The sequence below is a fragment of the Sturnira hondurensis genome, unplaced genomic scaffold (assembly GCF_014824575.4).
Source record: "Sturnira hondurensis isolate 20B ecotype Veracruz unplaced genomic scaffold, ASM1482457v3 Scaffold0019006, whole genome shotgun sequence".
NCBI classification, from domain to species: domain Eukaryota; kingdom Metazoa; phylum Chordata; class Mammalia; order Chiroptera; family Phyllostomidae; genus Sturnira; species Sturnira hondurensis.
In genome coordinates this window covers 405,799-428,063 of record NW_028091637.1, presented here as the reverse complement: position 1 = coordinate 428,063, position 22,265 = coordinate 405,799, and the positions used below count along the sequence as shown (strand labels likewise).

General features: G+C 40.9%; 1 non-coding gene across 1 annotated transcript; it reads right to left on the bottom strand.

Moving 5' to 3' along the window:
* Positions 1-21,881: 21,881 nt before the first annotated feature.
* Positions 21,882-22,043, bottom strand: LOC119004121 (U1 spliceosomal RNA). Its single transcript, XR_005070118.1, has one exon. It is a non-coding gene; the product is annotated as a U1 spliceosomal RNA (small nuclear RNA).
* Between the last annotated feature and the right edge of the window lie 222 nt (positions 22,044-22,265).

Genomic DNA, 22,265 nt, shown 5'->3' with positions numbered 1-22,265 from the left:
CATGAAACATGAAGAATTATAATCTCAATCAAGTTTCATGCCTTCAAAGATTTTTAAGTCATTATTTAGATTTTTTTCTTGCTACAAGGACGCAATTTGCCCCAACCTGTACCGCATCAGATAGGCAGTGCTGATTTGAAAGTATCATAGTTCCTAGCATGACATAGTCTTTAGGTCTTCATGCTCCATGAGGTCTGACCACAAAGTGCTATGACGCTTAGCAATTTTGGTTAACCAATCATACCTTAACTGAGAAGCAACCTGGGACCATTAGATTTGTATAATAAATCTTGTCACTCACTGGAATTGCGATCTTGGGACAGACACCTAACCTTACAAAGCTGTGGTTTCCTTATTTATGAAATGGAAATAACAATGGCTTCCTTATCAACTGGCAAGGTGGTTTTGATGGCAATGGAGATAATGGATATATGAGCACCTAGCACCATTTTAGCTCAGTGAATACTAATCAAAGGCCCAGTTGGGTCATGATGCATCCCGCCCACTTGTAAGTACCGTTTCGTTCTCCATTTACTCATTTTACTGGCTTTTTCTTGGTTTTGCCCTTATCTTCATGACTCTTAATTAGGCGTCCATTCTTGATTTTTGGCAGATTTGACAATTCCCTCGGGCTTCCTGCTTTTTTCGTAATTCAGAATTATCTATCATGGCATGTCTATCACTTTATGCTTTGAGCAGAGCTCCTCATTCTATTTTTTTAAAGATGCACACATTAAGTATGGGATTTTTATTGTGATTTCATTGACTGTAAAGATGTATTGGGGGAATTGACATTTTTATAATGTTTATCTCAATAATGCTCATGGTTTTCCATATTGAGATACTGTGTACCTTCTGTTGGATTTATTCCTAGGTATTTGTTGTTTTTGATGTTCTAATAAATTGTATTGGTTTTTAAATAGATTTATTGAAATATCATTTATATACAGTTAATTCTACACTGTTTAGTGTGCAATTTCATGAGTGTTGAAAAACACATACAGGTTGTATAACTAGTACCACAAACAAAATATAGAACTTTCTTATCACTTCCCCCAAATCTCTTATGCCCTTTGCAGTAAACATCTCCCCCTCCCACTCCAGGCCCTCATAACCACTGATGTGTTTTCTGGGCCTAGAGTTTTGCCTTTTTCAAAATGTCATTGAAATGGAATTGTGGAGTATGTAGCTAGCTCTGTGAGACAAGCTTTGTTAAACTAATACAATGCTTTTGCAATGCAGCCATGGCCTTGCGAGGAACAGCAGTGTAGTCTTTTTTTGCTGAATTGTATTCCACTGTATGTTCATCTATTCACCAGTTAAGAATTGTTTCCAGTGTTTGGCAATTTTGCCTAAAGCTGCTATGAACACTTTGTGTAAACATAAGTTTTTCTTTCCCTTGGGAAGACATCTAAAGATAAGACTGCTGAACTACATGATAAGTATATATTTAACTTTATAAAAAACAGAAATTTTCACCAGGAACTTACGAGACTTCTAGTATGTCTAGTGCATCCTGATATTGTCAACATTTTTTATCCTTACCCGAGATTATTTTTTTTTCATTGCTTTTTTAGAGAGAGAGGTAGGGAGGAAAAGAAACATTAATGTGAGAGAGAAACATCAATTGGTTGCCTCCTATACGTGCCAAAATTGGGGATGTACACACCTGGACCAGGAATCTAACTCAAAAGCTAGGTGTGTGCCCTGACTGGGAGTCAAATCTGCAACATTTTGGTTAAGGGATGATGCTCCAAGCAACTGAGCCACCGTGGCCAGGGCTTGTCAAATTAAAAAAAAATATGTTAGCCATTTTAGTAGAGCTTCAGTAATTGTACATTATGGTTTTAGTTTGCACTTCTGTGAGGACTAAGGATGTTAAACATCCTTTATGGGATCATTGACCATGGATATATCTTCTTTGGTGGATTATCTGTTCAAATATGTTGCTTATTTTTTATTGACTTGTTTTCTTATTATAGTTTTGAGAATTCTTTATATATTCTGGACACAAGTCCTATCAAATATGTGTTTTGCAGATGTTTCCTCTTATCTTTAGTTAGTCTTTCATTTTCTTAACAGTGTTTAAAAAAACAAATTCAAATATTTGAAGTTCAATCGGTCAATTTATAATAAAATTGCCAATGCTCTTGAATTTGGCAATTATAAATTTAAAGTGAGACTTATCCCTTGATATTGTATTTTTCTTCAATTAGTTTTTCTTATATGGACCTGCTGAACTTCACGTCTGGAATAAGTGGAGATCTGGATTTAGTTAGGGTTGGACGTCCACCTAGTGAATAAGGTGGTGGGAGGAAAGGACCAAGGAAATGAGTGTATGCAAGGAAGTGATTCTAGTGATATGTTATAGAAACTAAGATAGGTAAAGAGGAATTTCAAAAATGAAATAGTACTGAAAAAATGCCAGGGTCAATGGATTGAACCATCCCCTTGGGCTAAAGAATTGTGAAGACGTACTGTTAAAAAAGAACCCCAAAACTAGAAAACTAAGAGTTGGTGATTAGAGCGTGGTATTCTTATAAGTGACATTTTGAAGGTGGCAGAGTTGTCTGTAATGGCAACGTTTAGGATTTGGCAGTGTGCCCGAGTGACTGAAGTAAGTGGAGAACAGGATCATTGAAGGAGAGGAATTCAAAAAGTGAGAAGACAGGTTAAGTAGAAGGATCACCTGCATGAATGTTGATATTGCCAAGAAAGATAACAGGAAAATGAACACACAGAGAGTGATCCTGGTTACATGTCCCTGTGAAATCATAATAAAAGCTACACATGACTTCCAGCCAGGATGGAGGCATAGGTAGATACATTTTGCCTCCTTGCATAACCAAAAGAATGACAACAACAGATTTAAAAACAAAAATAACTAAAACTGCCAGAAAAATTGAACTGTTTGGAGGTCTGACAACCAAGAAGTTAAGAAACATTTATCCAGACTGGTAAGAGGGGCAGAGATGGGCAGCCAGGGTGGAGAGGATGCATGGCAAGGCAGCAGCCAGAGGACCAGGGTGAGCAAGGTGGTGGCAGGCGGATGGGAGGTCCCACATTTTCGTGTGGATAAAAGTGGGAGGAACAACTGGGGAGTGAGACAGACCAAGCAACCCAGGGTTCCAGTGTGGGGAAATAAAGCCTCAAAACCTCTGACTGTAAATACCCTTGGAGGTTGAGTTGATGGGAGAAACTCCTAGCCCCACAGGAAAGTTTGTTGGAGAGACCCACAGAGTCCTAGAATGCACACAAACCCGCTCACCCTGAAATCAATGCCAGAAGGGCCCAATTTGCTTGTGGGTTTCGGCTGAAGTGACTGAAAGGCAGCCAAAGGCCAAGTAAGTGGCATTGTTCCCTCTCTGACCCTTCCCCCACATACAGCTCCACTATGCAACAACACAGGTTGTCCCATCCTGGAGAATACCTAAGGCTCTGACCCTTACAATGTAACAGGGATTCTGAGAAAAAAAAATTGTCCAAATGAAAGAACAGATCAAAGCTCCAGAAAAAATACAATTAAGTGGTGAAGAGATAGCCAATGTATCAGATGCAGAGTTCAAAATACTGGTAATCAGCATGCTCACAGAAGTGGCTGAGTATGGTCATAAAATAGAGGAAAAAGTGAAGGCTATGTAAAGTGAAATAAAAGAAAATGTGCAGGGAACCAACAGTGAAGGGAAGGAAACAGGGACTCAAATCAATGATTTGGAGAAGGAAAAAAATAAACATTCAACCAGAAGAGAATGAAGAAACAAGAATTCAAAAAATGAGAAGAGGCTTAGGAACCTCCAGGACAACTTTAAGTGTTCCAACATCTGAATCATAGGGGGGCCGGAAGGAGAAGAGGAAGACCAGGAAATTGAAAACTGATTTGAAAACATAATGAAAGAGAACTTCCCTAGTCTGGCAAAGGAAATAGACTTCCAGGAAGTCCAAGAAGTTCAGAGAGTCCCAAAGAAGTTAGACCCAAGGAAGCACACATCAAGGCACATCTTAATTACATTACCCAAGAGTAAAGATAAGGAGAGACTCTTAAAAGCAGCAAGAGAAGAGGAGACAGTTACCTATAAAGGAGTTCCCATAAGACTATCAGCTGATTTCTCCAAAGAAACCTTGCAGGCAAGAAGGGTTGGAAGGAAGTATTCGAAGTCATGCGAGGCAAGGATCTACATCCAAGATTACTCTACCCAGTAAAGCTATCATTAAGAATGAAAGGGCAGATAAAATGCTTCCCAGATAAGGTCAAGTTAAAGGAGTTCATCAACACCAAGCTTTTATTATATGAAATGTTAAAGGGACTTATTTAAGAAAAAGAAGATGATAAAAATATGAACAGTAAAATGACAACAAACTCACAACTATCAACAACTGAACCTAGAAAACAAAAACAAAAACAAACTAAGCAAACAACTAGAATAGGAACACGTTCACAGAAATGGACGTCACATAGAGGGTTATCAGTGGGGATGGGGAGGGAGGAGAATGGGGCAAAATGTACAGGGAATAAGAAGCATAAATGGTAGGCACAAAATAGACAGGGGGAGGTTAAAAGTAGTATGGGAAATAGAGAAGCCAAAGAACTTATATGTATGACCCATGTACATGAGCTAAGGTGAGGGAATGCTGTTGGGAGGGGGATTACAGGGCGAAGGGGAATAAAAGGCAGAGAATAAATGGGACAACTGTAATAGCATAATCAATATAATATACTTAAAAATAATGAAAGCTATGCACTATTATTTAGAAAAGTGCAGATACACATACTTTTGGTAATGCTATATTCAACCCCCTTCTGTTCCATGGATAGATCTCAACACCAGGAAAATTTTGAAATACCTCTACTCCAAAATTTTAAACTTATCCTCACGTAAGTTTACTATATGTCCCTATTTTCCATTTGTCCATCCACCCACCCACCCACCCATCCTTTTGACTAACATTTGTTTGCCTGAACTTCCGTTAAGTGTCCTTTTGGGAAGAATTCTGAGTGGAATGGCCAAGAGAAGTGCTTCCCCATTTCCAACCCTAGAGGGCACCCTAGCATTTCCAAACGTAGCGATGAGCTTTAGCCCACAAGGCAGAATAACTGCAGCCAGTAGTTCAGAAAAAGACTTTCAGAAAAAGAAAAAAAAAAAGGCGGGGGTGGTGGTGGTATTCACTTGGAGGGAGGGGACAATTTATCACTACATTTTCTGAAATCCAGGGTGATCAATGCAGTTTCTTATTTCATTATTTAGTGGCAGTAATCAGGCTGAAAAGGAACATTTATAATAGTAAGCTAGAGGGGAGTTTTGTTTGGGTTACAAAGTGTCATCTCTGTGAAATAAGAAAAGCAGTGTGAAATATTCAGGGGAGATATAAATAAATATCCAATTACATCACCATGTTCTCACCTACATTGTGTTTCTGTAGTGTTTAGGATAGTCTTGTTAATAGTGAAATATATTATTCCCATAAAAACTTAAAGAAGCCAGTTTCCTAACCCAAGCAAATAAATTTAATCCAATTTCTTCACAATATAACTAACAGACTGAGAAACTTGTTGGAAATATGTGGACCAGGGAAGAGTCATTTTATTTTATGTGATAATCACTTACGAAAACTCACTGAGGCTTGGCGTGAAGAGCTGGGCTAGTGAGAGGTTAACACCCCAATTATAAACCAACACCGAGGATAGACACAAAGGGCATTTTTTCCTATTATGAAGCATTTACAATAATAACCTTGTAAAAAATAATGGGATCTATTTAAAGCTCATTTATTTCCCATCCAAGTGGCAATTTCTCATCACTCAAAATGCTAATACTGCCTCCTGAAACCCTAGGGATAATCCAATTCATGTGTGTTTGTTAAAAAAAAAAAAAACCTGGTTAAAATAAGCAGGTGATTCTGTTTTAATAATATCTGTCCTGCCAGCAATAAGACAGTCTCAGGTGCAAATAAATGTATCAACAAACAGATTTTCTTTAAAGCACATAGGGTCTCACATCATTTCCAAATTAGTCAATTAGTATGATGCTATTGGAAGAGCTAATTAAAAAGTGCATTTAGACTCAGAAATGTTTCCTGAGAATAATCTGGAGCGGATAGTCCTCGTTCCACCTGTGATTGCTCTGCCTGGTTTTCCACCCTGTACATGGAGGTGAACACACCTTCATCTGGGCAGAGAAGAGCCCTTTCTTTTCTCTCCTGGAGTGAGATCACGTACGTCGGTACTTCAACTGGTGAATATGCGCATCTTTCTAAAAAGGCGTTCCCTTTCCCAAGTCTCTGAGCTTTTAGAAAGGTGGTTAATTAGCTCAGAATTTAGATGAAAACTAAGAATGTCTTTATCCAGGGCTCCAGCCTGTACTTTGTCCAGTTAGAAATAGTTTCCCATTTAGAATCCATGGTAAGTTCAACAACTTTTATAGTAAATGTATCTATCAGAAAAAAAAATGGAATTCTTGAGATTTATAGGTCAAAGAATTCCACTGGGGAAGCGATTTGGGGAGACAGCGTGAATAAGCAATATTTATTTGATAGACTAAGCCAGTGGCTCCTAAGCTTTAATGTGTGTATCAATGACCCCTCACCTGTAGATCTTGTTAAAATGAGGGTTTGTGTTCCGTAGGTGAGAGTAGGGCCTGAGATTCGGCCCTTCTAATGCTTCAAGGGGATGCAGTGCTGCTGGTCGGGGCTCCTGCCGGCAACTCTAAGGTTTCTGGCAATTCTGTGACTGTGCTTTTCAGAGCCAGCTCTCAATGATTCATCCCCCTGGTTTCTATAAATCCTTTACTATTTACACGCCCACTCCCTGCACATGTTCTCTTTTGGTAACATGCACTTTATTTTTAAAAATAAACTTTTCATTTTAGAATAGTTTTAGGTTTACAGAAAAACCATGAAGATAGTCCCCCACACCCGGTTATTAACTTCTTGTATTAGTAAGGTGCCTGGGAACCAATGCTCCCACATTATTATTAATTCAAGCCCATACTTTATTCAGATTTCTCTAGCCTTAACCTAATATCCCTTTTCTGTCCCAGATTACCACACTACATTTAACTGTCAGGTGTCCTTAGACGACTCTTGGCTGTCACAGTTTCTCGGACACTACTTGATTCTGATGAACTTGACAGTTTTGAGGAGAGGCCTTTTGTAGAATGTGCTTTCGCTGAGATGTGTTGATGAAAATTTTCAGTGGCAGTTGACATTCAATATGATATTAGTTTCAGGTGTACAGCACAGTGGTTAGATATTTATGTAACTTGGGAAGGGGTCCCCTTCATTCCCACCTGGCACCGAACATAGTTATTACAATATTATTGTCTATGTTCCCTGGGTCGTACTTGACATCCTGTGACTATTTTGTAACTGACAATGTGTACTTCTTAATCCCTTCACCTTTTCCACCCAGCCGCTTGAGATTCATCTGATCCTTTCTCATTATTTGACTGCAGTTATGTGCTGCTTTGGGGAGAAGACCACAGACGTCAAGTGCCATTCTCGTCACATCATCCCTGAGAAACGTATTATCAACATCACCTATCACTGTGGGCGTTAACCTCGATTCCCTGGTTGAGGCTGTGTTTGTTTATCAACTTTCTCTCCAGTCCAGTGATTCCCCCGCCCCCTCCGTTTTCACACTGTTCTCTATGGGAGGAAGTCATATGTGCAGCCCACACTCAACTAGTGGGTGGTTAGGTTGCCCCTCTCTGGGCGGGGGGGGAGATTCGTCCATTTCCCCTATTTATAGGTGAATGTTTAAATGTTTAATAAATGGTTTAAATGTTTATTTAGCCATTTATTTATATTACAGGTATTTTATACTCTGGGTTGTAGTCTCATATTACTTTATTTTGTTGCTCAGGTGTTTGTAGCGTGCTTTTGTTGGTTTGCTTGTTTTGTTTGCTTTTTAGCACCTTTTATTTTTCTTTCTTTATTTATTTTTACTTTCTGGCACTACAGGATGCACTAGGCTCATTTTGTGTATTTTCTGGCCCAGTCCTAGAATTAGCCATTTTTCCCAAGCACCCTAACTAGCTATTTTTTAGCAGAGAATGGCATTGGAAACCACGTTCTTGGCAGTGAGTGTGCTAGTTGCTCCTGGGGTGTCTTTGTTTCTGTGCCCTCTCAGCTGATAGAGCAAGACAATACAGAATTGTAGTGTTTATTGACCTGTGTATCTACACATATTTACAAATATTTCTATGTGTAAGCGCTTGTATCTATATTAAGCTGAACATATTTATATTGATGTCACCCTCCCTCCCTCCCTTCCTCCCTCCCTCCCTCCCTCCCTCCCTCCCTTCCTTCCTTCTTCCTTCCTTTCTTCTTTCCTTCCTTCCCCAGGGATTCAAATTATGCCTATGTTTGGTCTTTTGAGGTGGATATTGCCCTTCAGCTCTTGGATGTTTTGTTATTTCATTTTAGTTTAGAAAGTTTCTATTGACTTCTCTTGAAGTTCACTGATGATTTTTTTTCAGCCATGTCAAATCTGTTGATGAGCCTGTATCAAAGGCATCCCTCCTATCTGTTACAGTGCTTTGGATATCTATCATTTCCTGGTGATTTTTTGTTGTTGTCATTTTTAACTCTGTGCATGTATTACCTACCTGTTCTGGCATGTTGTCTACTTTTCCTTTAGAGTCTTTAACATATTAATCATAGATGTTTTAAACTACCTGTCTCATATTCTAACAGCTATGCCATATCCGAATCTGGTTCTAATGCTTGCTTTTTTTAAAGTTATTGATTATAGAGAGAGAGGGAGAGTGAGAGCACAACAATGATCTGTTGTTCCACTACGTATGCACTCACTGGTTGTTTCTTGTATGTGTCCTGACTGGGAATTGAACCTGCAACCTTGGCATATTGGGATGATGCTGTACCAACCAAGTGACTTGGCCAGGGCACTTGCTTGTCTTTGGCACGCACTGTATATTTTTGTTGAAAGCTGATCACGTATTGGGTAATAGAGGAGGAAATGAGGTGAGTTGGCTTTTGTGAAGATTTCTGTTAATACAGGTAGGGGCTCCTACCAGTATGTAGTGCCAGCAGATTCTGCTCCAGGCAAACATCCTATCTCTGACTTTCTAGATTTGCCTGCCTCTCCAGATTTTGGAGTAGTAGTTTTTCCTACAACTTCAGTTTTCTGATGAGCCCAGGAAAAGCTATTGTGTTCCAGTTTGTTCAGGTTTTTCTTGTTGTGAGGATGGAAGTCTTGACTTCCAAGCTTTCTACACGTTGGGGTGAAACGAGAGTGTTGTATTCACTTTCTGTACCTCCATCTTGGTGGAGGAAAAGGCAGGGGAAAACCAAAAGCGGTATACAGGGTCCAGCACAAATAACACCCCTTTCTATCACAAACTCTTTTATCACAAAATTACAGGCATATAATTCTGTGATATAACAATATCACACTCAAGTTCACCAAATGACATTTTAGGTGAAGTTTTCAAATTAAAACTACAAATTATTACGCCCATATTACTACCCTACCCACCACACTCAAGCAGGCATCATTTCTGCTGCGCCCTGTATTTGGTAATTTAAGAATTATAGTAAACAAGGATGAAACTGATGACTAAAATGAACTTGAGAGTTTAATTTGCATGTTAACTATTTGTGTGTCTTTACTTCATAATGAATAGAGATGTCTAACGATGCCCAGTTACAGGATCTTGTGACCACTTCTGCAAATGCCAGAAGCATGTGTAGGAACCATCACCTAATAGAGCAGATAACATGTCAGGAAGTACGTCGTGTTAGGGATGCGTTTGGTCCAGTCTTCTTTTTAGTTTGTCCTTTAATGACCTGAAAGTACTTCTGAACGAACTGTTTACAGTTTTATGTAAATCAGTTATAATTTCTATACTTCTCATTGCTTCTTATAATTCACTTCTTCTGGATTTAATTTTTTTATTAATGTAGTATATTCTTCAGTAGTTCTTTCTGCAGTGGCTTATGGTTGCTAATTCTATCTGTCTGAAGTTGTCTTGTAATTTCATTCCCAATCACCTAATACTTCAGCTGAGTATGTACTACCAGCAAATGGCACCAGATGGTAGACCTTGGTCCTTGAGTTGTGGCTAAGAAAGAATCCAGAGCCAAGACTCAAATACAAGTGAAAGTTTGGTTAAAAATTCGCAGAGGTAGAAGAAATGAGCTGTAGAAGAAATGAGCCAGCTGGGCTGCACGAACTCAGGAAACAAGTTATAGAGGCGAAAGAAGGGCCCTTGGAGCGTAGGACAAAGAAAGGCAAAGAAAATGCACCTGTGTGGGGGAGGGCGGGGGAGGGGGAAGGTGCAGGCCTGCTCCAGAGAGAATGGGCCTGGGGGAAGAAAGGGGTGGGCTAAGCTGTGGGGGCACTCTCGAGAGAGACAGCAGCATTGTGTCCTTTGTCTTAAGGAGCTTTATCTTTTTCCAAAGACAGGGATTTTAGGGGAGGTCTCAGGAGAGGATCTCCATAGACTATTCACCAGCTTTTCTGGTGTGTCCTTTCGGGGTTGGTGCTGAGGTCGGAGGTCATAAACCATTGCATGTGGTCCTGATGTCAGCCATGGCGTTGCTTCATCTGGTTTTACTGCTTTTATGGCCTAGAGCTGAAACACTACTGAAACCTAGATGTTATCTCTAGTGTGACAAAAATTCTCTTCCAAGTCAACAGATCCTGACCCCGAAGCTTTGTTCCTAAGACCATTGGATGCAGGTGAGAACCTCACTGTCCTGAGGGCTTAATGCTTAAGGGAGTGGTTGTCCCTGACTAGCAACTCCCCAGGGGAAGAAAGGTCATGGGGTCTAAACCACGTGACCCATGATAAGCTAGGCAGGAGAGGTCACCCTGGAGGCAAGGTCCCACCCTACAATACAAATTCTCCTAGCCCTGCCTGTTGCCCCCGGCTGTCCACCCTGGTGACCTTCCCCACCTGGCTTATGGTTCCTGCTCTGCTCCCGTCTTTATCATGCAGAATTTTTATTGATAATTATCATTGCTCACTATCATTTTAGCAGATTCATTGTATTTTAGTTCACAGGGTTACTTTCGAAGTAACTGCTTCCTGACTAATTGTTGTTACTCTGTAGGTCATGTGTCTTTTCTCTCTGCTAGCTGTCGAGGCTTTCTCCTATTTTTTAAGTTCTGTCATTGCACTGCCTTATGGGTACGGCACTATTTTGTTTATTTTGCTCAAGACTCATTGTACTCCTTATATCTGGACTCCTCTTTGGCAAGAAAACTGAGAAGAAAAACAGAGTTTCAAGTGCCTTTTCCTCCCAAGTTAAAATAGGGGAGTAAATTCATTTAAATTTGGTGGCAATTTTTGCCAAATGAGACTGAAGTTTTAAAGAACAGAGTCAAGATCCAGTTGGTGCCTGTGGGCTGGGCTAACATAACACTATTTTTCCTCCCACTGCTAACCCATGGGTCTGATAGGTAACACACAAGAGCAGCAACTAAATCACATGTCTTAAAAAAAAGCTGAACAACCTAAGGTGCTGGAAACAAAGAGGTCATTTGAAGTCAGAGAAGCGTGCCTGCACTGTGGCACCATCATAACCTGGGCCTGTGCAAGGGACACATTAGAACCAAGGCTGCTGAGGCAAGCCCAGCTCTCCAGTGGCTGCTGTGGCAGAACGTACTTTCTTCCAAAGTTGGCCACAAGAAAAGTTCTCAGTCCACTTGTTCTTTTTCTCCATTTTAATATTTTTTGAGAGGGGGAAAAGGGAGGGAAAAAGAGAGGGAGAGAAACATTGACATACAAGAGAAACATCAATTGGTCTCTCCCCTAACTGGGGACCTGGCCTGCGACCCAGGCACGTGCCCTGACTGGAAACTCAACTGGTGCCCGTTTTGGTTCACAAGCCAGTTTTCAATCCATTGATCCACACCACCCAGGGTAGTCCATGCATTCTTGCAGAAGCTTTCCCCTCCTTTATCAAAAGGTGGGGAGCAATCCCTCTTTTCTTGATTCTGTTTATGTCAGAATCAAGAAGACGATAAAATGCAGCAGTGATGCTCCGTGACTTCTGGATGCAGGTCAGAAAGGATGATGCATCTTTCACTTTGCTCGTTGGAACACGCATGCAGGAGGCCTGTGCTGCCGGGGAAGTGGTCCAGCTGCCCAGAGGTCACCATGTCATAAGGAAGCCCAGATTATCGCATGTGGAAAGGCCCAGATGTCCATGTGGGTATCCACCTGGAGAAGTCCTGAAACTGTCCATGGAAAGAGATGCCTGACCAGCTCCCATCTGCTCCTGCTGACCTCTATCCACCCCATCCGACTTCCAACTCAGTAGCCATATGCCTGCAAGCACTTGAGAGACCTTTAGCCAGAACTGCCCAGAGAACCAGTCTCAAATTTCTGACCCAGAGAAACCATGAGATAATAAAATGATTTATTTTATTTTGTGTTTATTATGTTCTTTTAAGCCACTTAAATTTTTTAAAGCAATTTGTTATGCAGCAATGACAACTGGAACAGCTCTTTTTTTTTAGTAAAAAAGGGACCACCAATCTCCTTTCTGTGGACCCACTTATGTGGCAAGAAACCTTCTCTCTGTCTGGGGGCCCTGGACAAATAGTTTCTTCGGGAAATTAAAGTTACAAGAGAGATCTGTTCTCCTGAGATTGTGAGCTGTGAAAACCATGTAAGTATGCATTGCTGGTGATTTCCCTCTCTTCCCCACCAAATTGCCTTTCAGAAAATAAAGTTAACATGGAATCAAGGAGACCCAAGGGATGGAAGAAGAGAGGACCAAATATAATTCTTGGGTACCTGGACCCCACTATGCCTGGCTTTATAATTACATGGGTCACTATATTTTGGTTTTTGCTTTAATTTGTCTGAGTTGAGTTCTTGTTAGTTCTAACAAAAGGATCCTGATATTACAACTCTACTCATTCAGACCGGTTCAAACTCAAAGATAAGAAGTGAAAATGAGTTGGTCTATGAGGTAGACTCTTAAATCGGTGTCCTAAATGAACCAGACTTCCTGGTTTCATACTCTCCACAATCCCCTCCCACACTAAGTCTGGGTTTTCACCCTATTTTTAACTGGTAGGAGCTTGCATTTTGGAGCTGGTCTTCTTGAAAGCCTTCCTCCTGGAATCCAGCTTCTAAATAAAATTGAGGGCACTCTCTTGTGCAGAGAGGCCCAGTGGAGAATGCCTACAAGGTCAGATATGGGCTGGAGAGATAAGCCATGTGGAGGAAACCTGAGGCACCCCACTCAGCTCCTAGCTGAGTATAGCTCCATGAGTAATCCAGCAATACCATGTGGAGTAGAAAAACTGCCCAGCTGAACTCAGTCAACCTACAGAATCATGAAAAATAGTAGACTGCTGTTGTTTTGACCAGCCAAGTTTTGGGGTAAATTGTTAGACAGCAAAGGGTTGCTGAAATAGCCAAAGCTCAAAACACCCAGAGTAGATTTTAAACAGTTACCCAAGACAGAATGTCAGTGATATTCATCCATCCATCCATCCATCCATCCCTCCAATGAGGCAGTTAATAAATGTCTACTACATACTGGTCAATAAAAAATGATAACAGGCCTAGGGAAAAAGCTATAAAAGCTGAGAAAATGTGCACATGTACTAGGTAAATAAAGGACTTTAAAATTTGGTATTTATCTCTTTTAGAAGGCTTAAAATGGTCTTAACTGTCATGGAAAGGACTCTGACTAATCAATACTGATAGCCAAATTTTCCAGCATATAAATGGAGCTCAGAGCTACAATTTCAGGCCACATCCCCCCAAGATATGTCACAGTCACCTGCATTTATGGATAATCTTGAAATGTCAAGATTTAAAGGAAATGTATTTTCATTATAGCAAGAAACTAGTCATTATTTTCTGCTTAGAAATCTATTTCTTCATTGGAGGCATCTGATTACCTGGATTTAAATTTTATATCTGTCACTTTGTAGATTTATGACCTTGGGAGCAAGCCTTAGCCATTCATTGCAAGCTGTGATTTCCTCATTCATTAAAAAGCATACTAGTGGCAAGTGCCTTATGGAGTAAGTCCTAAACAAATAATTATTATTCTTCTAGATGATTTCTGGATCACCAACTCTGTCTTAAGAAATCCATTTACCTCCCTTTATTTGAAATAAAAATAGTGGTCATCTTTACTTCCCAAGAGGCAGAAAGAAGTCAATAAATCCTTCTTAGTATTAATTAACTTCATCTTTTCTTTTTCACTCTGTGTTTTGGGAAATGAAAAATTTTTAGCAAAATACTCATCTTGAGAAACTGTGTGAATGCATTAAATGATTTTATACCCACAAGCATTCCCTTATTATATGATATCTGAAGGAGTCAGTAAAACATCAGAATATGCGTAGTTTTATGATTGACGGGGGAAGCAGGGAGAAAGAACCGGGCTCATCCTTTCTTTTCCAGAAGAGTGTGTAAAGCTATGGTGACCGATAAGGAGAGGACTCAGCTCTGAAGGGATTCGTGTTTGAGGAGTACACAGTAAGTTCTAGCCATGCTGGGAAGCTTTGGGAGGTTCTACTCTGCAGAAAATAGAATGGCTTCGAGTCCCCCAAGAACGTGGAAATCATGGCCTCAAGTTTGGATTTTGATTTTGCCACAGTGCTGCTCTGCTTTGACCTCCTGATCCTGTCACTCACATCTTCATCTTTGAGCATCTGAGAAGGGTGTGGCAGGTATTGTTCAGGAAGTTTTGTGATACTTTGTGCATTTGAATTATATACTCTTCCTCCCTAAATGACAATGATAATTCTTATCCCAGAATTGCATAAAGTAGCTCAAAGCAGTATGAGCTGGAAAATATATTTAGGAAACTCTTTAAGACCATTTTTTCTCATTTGTTGGAATATTGAAAACTTGGTACCAGTCAGACATCTGTGGGAGACTTGGGAGCTTTGAACTTGGACCTCATGCTGGGTCCTCTGGAGGGCCTCTCTACTTTAAAATATAGATCACTGATGAACACACATACACACACACACATACTCACACTCACGAAATTATGGCTCTGGTGACTTAATTCCATCCTTATGACTCTGTTCAATTCTGTTCCTAGTAGCTCAGATGAAAAGCCTAGTTTTCAGCTGAGAGTAAAGCCAGGGGGTTGACTGACAGAACACTTCTGTGAACTACCCTGAGACACCCATGGATATCCCTGTAGTAATTCATAAAGTTTTGCCCACAGGAGAATTTGTGGGCTTTATGGGCTCGTGAATGAGATCTGCTGATCTTGTAGCCATGCTTCACCCACAGTGCTTCCTTCCTTCACTTCTCTGGAGACAGAGCACCAAAGGCAAAGAACGGGACATGGGTCAATGCTGCTGGCAAGTGGGTTGTGAGAAGAGGAGGTGTTATAACATCCCGTATAATGTTACTGGGCAGATCAGATTTCAGAGGAGAGGATATTCCTCCCTCCCTCCTTTTCTCCCCCCTTCCTTATTTCCCCCATATTTACTCAGTACCCCCTCTATTTCTGGCACTGTTCTCAGAGCTGGGGACATAGCAGTCAGATGTCCTAGTGGGGAAGGTGTGTATTAAAACAAGTTATTCCCAAAGAGTGTGGTTATCATTATCACGGGGGTGGGGTGGGTAGAAATGTTCCTGCTTCATGTGGCCAGAGCATTTGTGATTTCCCACATTGTATTAGAAGCTTCATTGGCCTGTGCTCCCCAGAGGGTCTCATTTACTATCCCATCCCCAGCACGGAGCCCAATGCCGGGCACATAGGCGCCTATTAAGAATTTATTGAATGAATAAGTTCTCTGTGATATTTGGGGACGAAAATTTTATTCATCTCTTTATAACCATAATACTAAAGCATATGGTTGGCACACAATAAATATTAGCCTAGGAAACGAATAGCATGATAAACAACAGTTACGGAGGAAAAGTACTGACTCAGGATGCAAGAGGACATGGAGTCAAGACCTCCTTCTTCAGGTTCTAGCTGTAATTACTAGAGTCAAACACAAACTCTCTCAGGTTCTGATTCCTCATTTGTAAGGTGAACATAATTACATCTGTTCTGCCTCCTTTGCAGAGTGGTTGCTGGCATCACATGCCATAATCTAGTGCCTGAAAAGCACTCTGCACACCTGGTGATTCAACACCTGCTTGGAGCTCAGAGGGAAGTACCTTTAGTCCAAACAGGGACCTGGCATCACTGTTCTTCAAGAGGTTCCTGGAAGGTGGAGACTGATTTCCATCTTAAACACTTAGTATGCTCCTTGCTAAATTTTCTACTGCACAAATCCCTTTTCAACCTCCTTCTTTCCTAAATAGCAGAAGAAACACTATCATTCTTTTGTTCTCCCCCCACCAGTGTTTTATATTGAAAAATATCAAACCTACAGAAAACTTGAGAAACATTGTAATAAACATCTTATGTCTTCCATCTAGACCGCCAGCTGATGTTTGCCACACCTGCACGCTCGCTCCTCTGCCTGCCTCTCTCTCTACGTCTCTGTCTCTCTCTTTGTATCTCTACTCATACATCTGTGCAGCGTGCGGCAAAAGTAGATTTACCATTGTGAGCATGTGGAACACAAAATTATTCTTATGTTATTGTTTACTAATAATTGTATTGCTTTCCATATAAACAATTATACGCCGACTTTTGGTCCACCCTGGGTCCACGAGGGTAAGTTTCTCATAGCTTGGCAATTTACTCCTAGATGCTTCAGCATAAGATCCCTGTATAATCACAGTACAAGGATCACACCCAAGGAAAATGATTTAAGTAAGTTGCTTTGTTTTTTTTGATATTATCATCCAATATACAAGCCATATTCAAATTTCTCCAATTATTTCAATAGATACCTAATGGCTGTTTTGTTTTTAAACCAAAGATCAAACACTGATTTAGTAGTTGTGTTTCTTAAGCTTCTTTTTTGGGGTTGAAATTTTCAGAGTCCAGGCTAGTATTTGTGAATTTGGATTCTTCTGATGGTCCCCTTCATATTATATCCATGCTAAACATTTTTTACAACAGGAGTTCGCAAGTCAGGATGAGTTTCTCTCGGAGCCTGTCATCAAGAGGCATATGTCAGTTTGTGCCATTGTCCATGATGTTAAATGTGATCAGTTCGGTTAGGTGTTGTCTCCCAGATTTCTTCCTTGTAAATATCACCATTCTGCTTTGTGTATCATCAGTATATGATCTACGAGGCAATCCTTTTGAGATTAAGGTCGCCTGCTCACCTCTAACCTTTTACTGATGGTTTTAGCATCCATTGATGGCCTGTATTGGAATCAGTTCTAATGAAGGCTGCTGTTCAGTTGGGCACGCAGTACAGGGCTTTTGGCTGCTCAACTCTTCCTTTACCCTAAAGAAATAATGGCATCTTGATAGGGAAAAGCAGAGCGTATATCTGGTAAGCTGAGTGCAGTGAGGTCAGCACTGACCCACACCTGTTGTTTATGGCAAGGAAGAGGGTCAGGGGTGGAGGTCCAGGGAAAAGGAAAGGCAGGAGCCAGTCCTAGAGGTATGAAAGGAATGGAATAGAGATGTAGAGGATCTGGGTGGCTGGGAGGTGTGTATTGCTCCTCAGGTATATGTTTCTAGTTCTTGTGGTGCTGGATGTAGATGGTCACACATCTGATGCACTTGGAAATGCAGTGAGTTAGATGGGCCATGACCTTGACAGAGTTATCTCATTCATTCATCCATTCTTCCAACTCATTCATTCACTCATTCATTAATTCAATTAATGTTAAAGGAATACGTGATATTTAATCAAGCTCTATGCAAAGTTCTAACAAATTAAAAAAATAGATCTCATATCCTAGTCTTCATGAACCTTATAGTCTAGTAATGGAAGTACATTTAATGAAATAACAGAAACAAAGCTGAAACTACTCTTGTGATGAGTAAGAAAACTGGAGCAGTACGAGGTACCAGGCAAGCCTCCAAAAGGGGAATGTAAACCTCTGCATTTTAGCAGAACATAGAGGAGATTTTTATATAATGCATGGTTATTTTATGTACCACTAAGAAAAAAAACATCCGTGATAGAAACCCTAAAAAGGAACTCCACAGTAAGCTGGGTTACCGAAGGGCTGTTGCCATCAATAAAAAGGCAAATGAGAAATAACCTATGTCATAGTAAGAGACAGCAAGGGGACTAGGCTTGTCTCAACCTTGGCACTGGGTGGAGGGAGAAAAATAAAACTTCTCCAAGAATTCCTATGTCAAGTGGGTACTTCTGAATTCACATCAATAATGTGTCCAGAAAAACTCAAGCAGAGAATGTAAAGTGATGTCAGATTGCTGGTTCTCTGAGGTGACTGGCAGAAGCAAATGCAAATCTTGCTGGAAAAAAATGCCTTTAATCTAGGCCAGCAGGGATTGTGTGACCCCATCTACTTATAGGACACACTCTAATCTCCAAGATAAAGGACAAAGAAGCATGCATTCTGGACTTGTTGAAACATGGCTGCCAGGGGGGTGAGTGGTACTATCCTGATATATTGATACTTAGATTGAGGTTGAGATCTGAATGATGCATAGGGTTTACCTTGGTGAAGATGGTGGGACAAACATCCCATAAGCCATGAGCGCAGGCAGAGGGCCTGAGGAGGGGGAGGCCAAGGAGACTGGAGGGGCCCAGTAGGGCTGGAGCAGAGAAGGAGGGAGCATGGTGGGGGTGAGGCTGGAGAGGTGGGCTATGGTGATTCCTTGCAGGGCCTTGTGGACCATGTGAGAGAGTTTTGTTCAAATCATAAGAAAAATGGGGAGCCTAAGGGGTCTTTTTTGGAAAGAGAGATTAGAGGCATCATATTTGCATTTAGAAACAATGATTTTGGCCACAGTAAGGAAAATGGATTGAGGGTGAATGGAAGCTTCGTGGACGGTGCCTATAGTCTAACCTCTAGTCATGACCCTCTTTGCAGGAAGGACAACCCAGCAAGACTGAGGTCCATTTGGGACTTGACTGTGTAAAAGGGAATAGCCCTCAGATACGGCGAGTTCATACAGTGTCAGTGTGGCAGGTCCACGGACAATCGAGGCTAGCCTGGAGAACGGCCTGGAAGACTCGCAACATGGTGGTTTGCTTTGTCATAATATATCTTACAGCACGTGCTTGTCAATTTGTTTTTGTTCTCCAAGTGAGATGCGAAGAAACCACAAGATTTTTGAAAGAGATTTTTACATTACAGGCGATAATGCTTTTCTCATATTCTCACCTGCCTCATTTTTGAATAAAAATCTACTAGTATTCCACCAGTTCTACTCCAGAAGAAAGGCAGGGTGCAGACTCGGTGGTCGAACTTGTCGTTGTTCTTTTTGCAGATGCCTGATCTCTGGCTTCTCAGTAGGATTGTTTTATCTTCAAACTCTAACTGTAATGTTAGAAAACAGTGACCTCCAACACCTATAATAGATTTAAAATTCGCTCTTGTTTTTAACATTTGCTTTATAAATAAGCATACAATTATGTAACTATGTATTAAGATTTTATTTAGTAAAGTTATTTTTTTCCATTTTTTTAAAACTTGCTTTCCTCCGTCACATAGCCTCCCCAGTCTATGACTCCGTCTGCCCCACTAACCCTTTACATTTATTGCTTTTTTTGTTTAATTAAAACTCACATAGTGCTCATATGAGATAGGCATGTTCTAAGCACTTGACAAACTTTAGGAATCTGAAGGACCCTGTGGATTTCATCTGAGAATAAAATAAAATGTATAAGATTAGAAATGAAACCAATTATACTGAAAGAAAAGGATGACATCTTTAAAATATTGGGATACAAATGATACTGAACAACACATGAAATAAAGAGATCTGGTGTTAGGAGAAAGAGCTGCCACATTCCAAAGTCACGGTGCGCACGGGTGGTGTTCTGAGATGTCTGCGACACCCCTGCGGCGATACGGAAGCATCTGTCTCCCTGTGCAGCACAGTCACGGGTGCCGCAGGCAGTGCCGTGGGGTGGGGCCTGCGCCCGAGGCTGAAGTGAGTGCTGCACTTCAGTAAGATGTGCAGATAAAAGGGTCAGTGTTCATTTCTTTAGGTTTGTGTACCAACTCCAGCTTACGATAACACATTTCGGAGGAGGAATTCCGTTTCTGCTAAATGAACAAAGTGCCTTATGTTCTTGGTCCTAACAGAGGGGAGGAGGTGGGGGGGGGGGGGGGGTGAGAAAGGTGAAGGGATTAACAAGAAAAACTGTCATAGACAGACAACTGTATGTTTATTACCAGAGGGCAATGGGGGGAGGGGGCAGGAGAGAATAAAAGGCGGGTAAACGGTGATGGAAAGAGACGTGACTTGGGACGGTAAACACACAATGCAATAGACAGATGGCGTGTTACAGAACTCTATACCTTAAACCTATATCATTTTATTAGCCAGTGTAATCCTAACAAATTCAATTTAAAGAAGTCCTAAAAACGTGGTTTTGCGTTCAGGGGAATCACAGCCACAGCTTTCCATGCTGGTGGAGGAACTCATGGCGCGGGCCGAGGGCACGGGGAGGATGGGCGTCCCCGTGGAGAGCTCCCTGTAATGTGTGTGTGGCGGGGTTGGAGAAAGAATTAGTCCTGGAGGTTGCGTGGTAACTTTTTTTTTTTTAAAGTGAGATAATTAATCTTTATTGCCTAAACTGTAGAGCAACGGTAATTCTTATACTTAACCTTCTGAGAGACAAGGTCTCCTCTTTCCAATTTTGTGGTGAACAGTTCGGGTTCCAGAGAGAAGTCACTCCAGGCCTGGAACAGATACAGGAGACCCTCTGAGAGGAGGCCAGGCTTCCCGAGAATCCAGTCTTCTCTTCTCAGTGGTAAATCCTGGCATTTTCCACCAACATGTGTGTCCTTTGGGTATTCTAACCATGAACATTAAAAAAAAATCTCTTTTATTGTGGAAAATTCTAAATATATACAAAAAAGAGAGAATAGTATAATGAACCCTGATACATGGACAACAACGAGGTTACTTTAAAAGAGGAGTAAGGAGAGTATCACGTGGGAAAAACACAGGAAACAAGAATGGCAAATGTTCATAATTGTTGAAGCTGAGCAAAGCTGGCACACAGGGTTCATTATACTATTCTCTCTGTTTTTGTATATATTTAAAATTTTCCACAATAAAAGAGATTTTTTTTAGTGTTCATGGTGAGAAGGGTGGAAATGGGAGGGAGGAGGGAACATGGGGGGTAGGATGGGATGGAAGTAATAGACAGAGAACTGTACTTGAAAAGTAATTAAATAAATTTAAAAAATACAATCCTTTTCAGGACAAAAAAAAATAAAGTAACTTTGAAGCAAACCTCAGACACTGTCTCACTTTACCTGCAACTGCTCCAGTGAAGTCATGCCATCTTGATTTGATAATCATAGATGTGGGAATGAGAGTAAAACAAATTATTGTAGTTTACCTGTGTGAAGTTCTACCATGTTCACAGCTCGATGCTAAGCACTTTGTATTATTTTATGTCCTTTCCCCATACAGTTCTGTAGGCATAATTGTTCTCACTTTTCCGATGGGAAAACTGAAGCACAGAGAGGTCTACTAAATTACCAAGGATCACACAGCCAGAAAGTTTGCAGCTGGGATGCACATTTTTTTTTTTGCCAACTTTGGAGCTGGTGTCCTTGCCCACTGTATAAAATTATCTTACTTCTGCAACATCTTGTCCCAGGAAAACAGACCCACAAGGAACCCCCGCCCCTGGGTGAAAGAATTGCTTTGAATAAATCTATTTATTCTGTTGCTTAGTGGCTTTAAATAAATCCCTTGTTGACTGAGAATGTTTGGATAGGAGGAATATCGGTTCAGGAGTCATGTGAATTTAGGTTGGGCACTTTGTCATCCCTTTTTGTCGGTGAGGCTTTAAAGGGGTAAGTCACTCAAAATGCTGAGTCCCAATTTTCTTTTATATTTTTCCTTGGGGGAGAGTGTTAACACAGTCCCCTCACCACAGATTATGCAGCTGCATTTCCCACATTTGGGGAAATTGTAGGGGTCAGCACACCTGGAGTGCAATGGATAAGTCTCACCCTGGGAAAACCACCTTCATGATCATGGTATCTCTCCTGCCAGGTAAATACGAGTCTCAATTTTCTTACCAATTCCTGTGAAGATTAAATGAGATACTTGAAGGTACTGGAATCATTCTCCATACTCTGCCTCCGCCTTCTTGTCCTCCCGTCTCCTTGCTACACCCCAAGGAGTGTGAACTTGTCTCTTCCTCCTCTCACCCATCCTCAGAGTTGTATACTCAAGGCTATATTTATATCCATGTAGCCTAGGTTTGCTCAATGGTTGTTTTG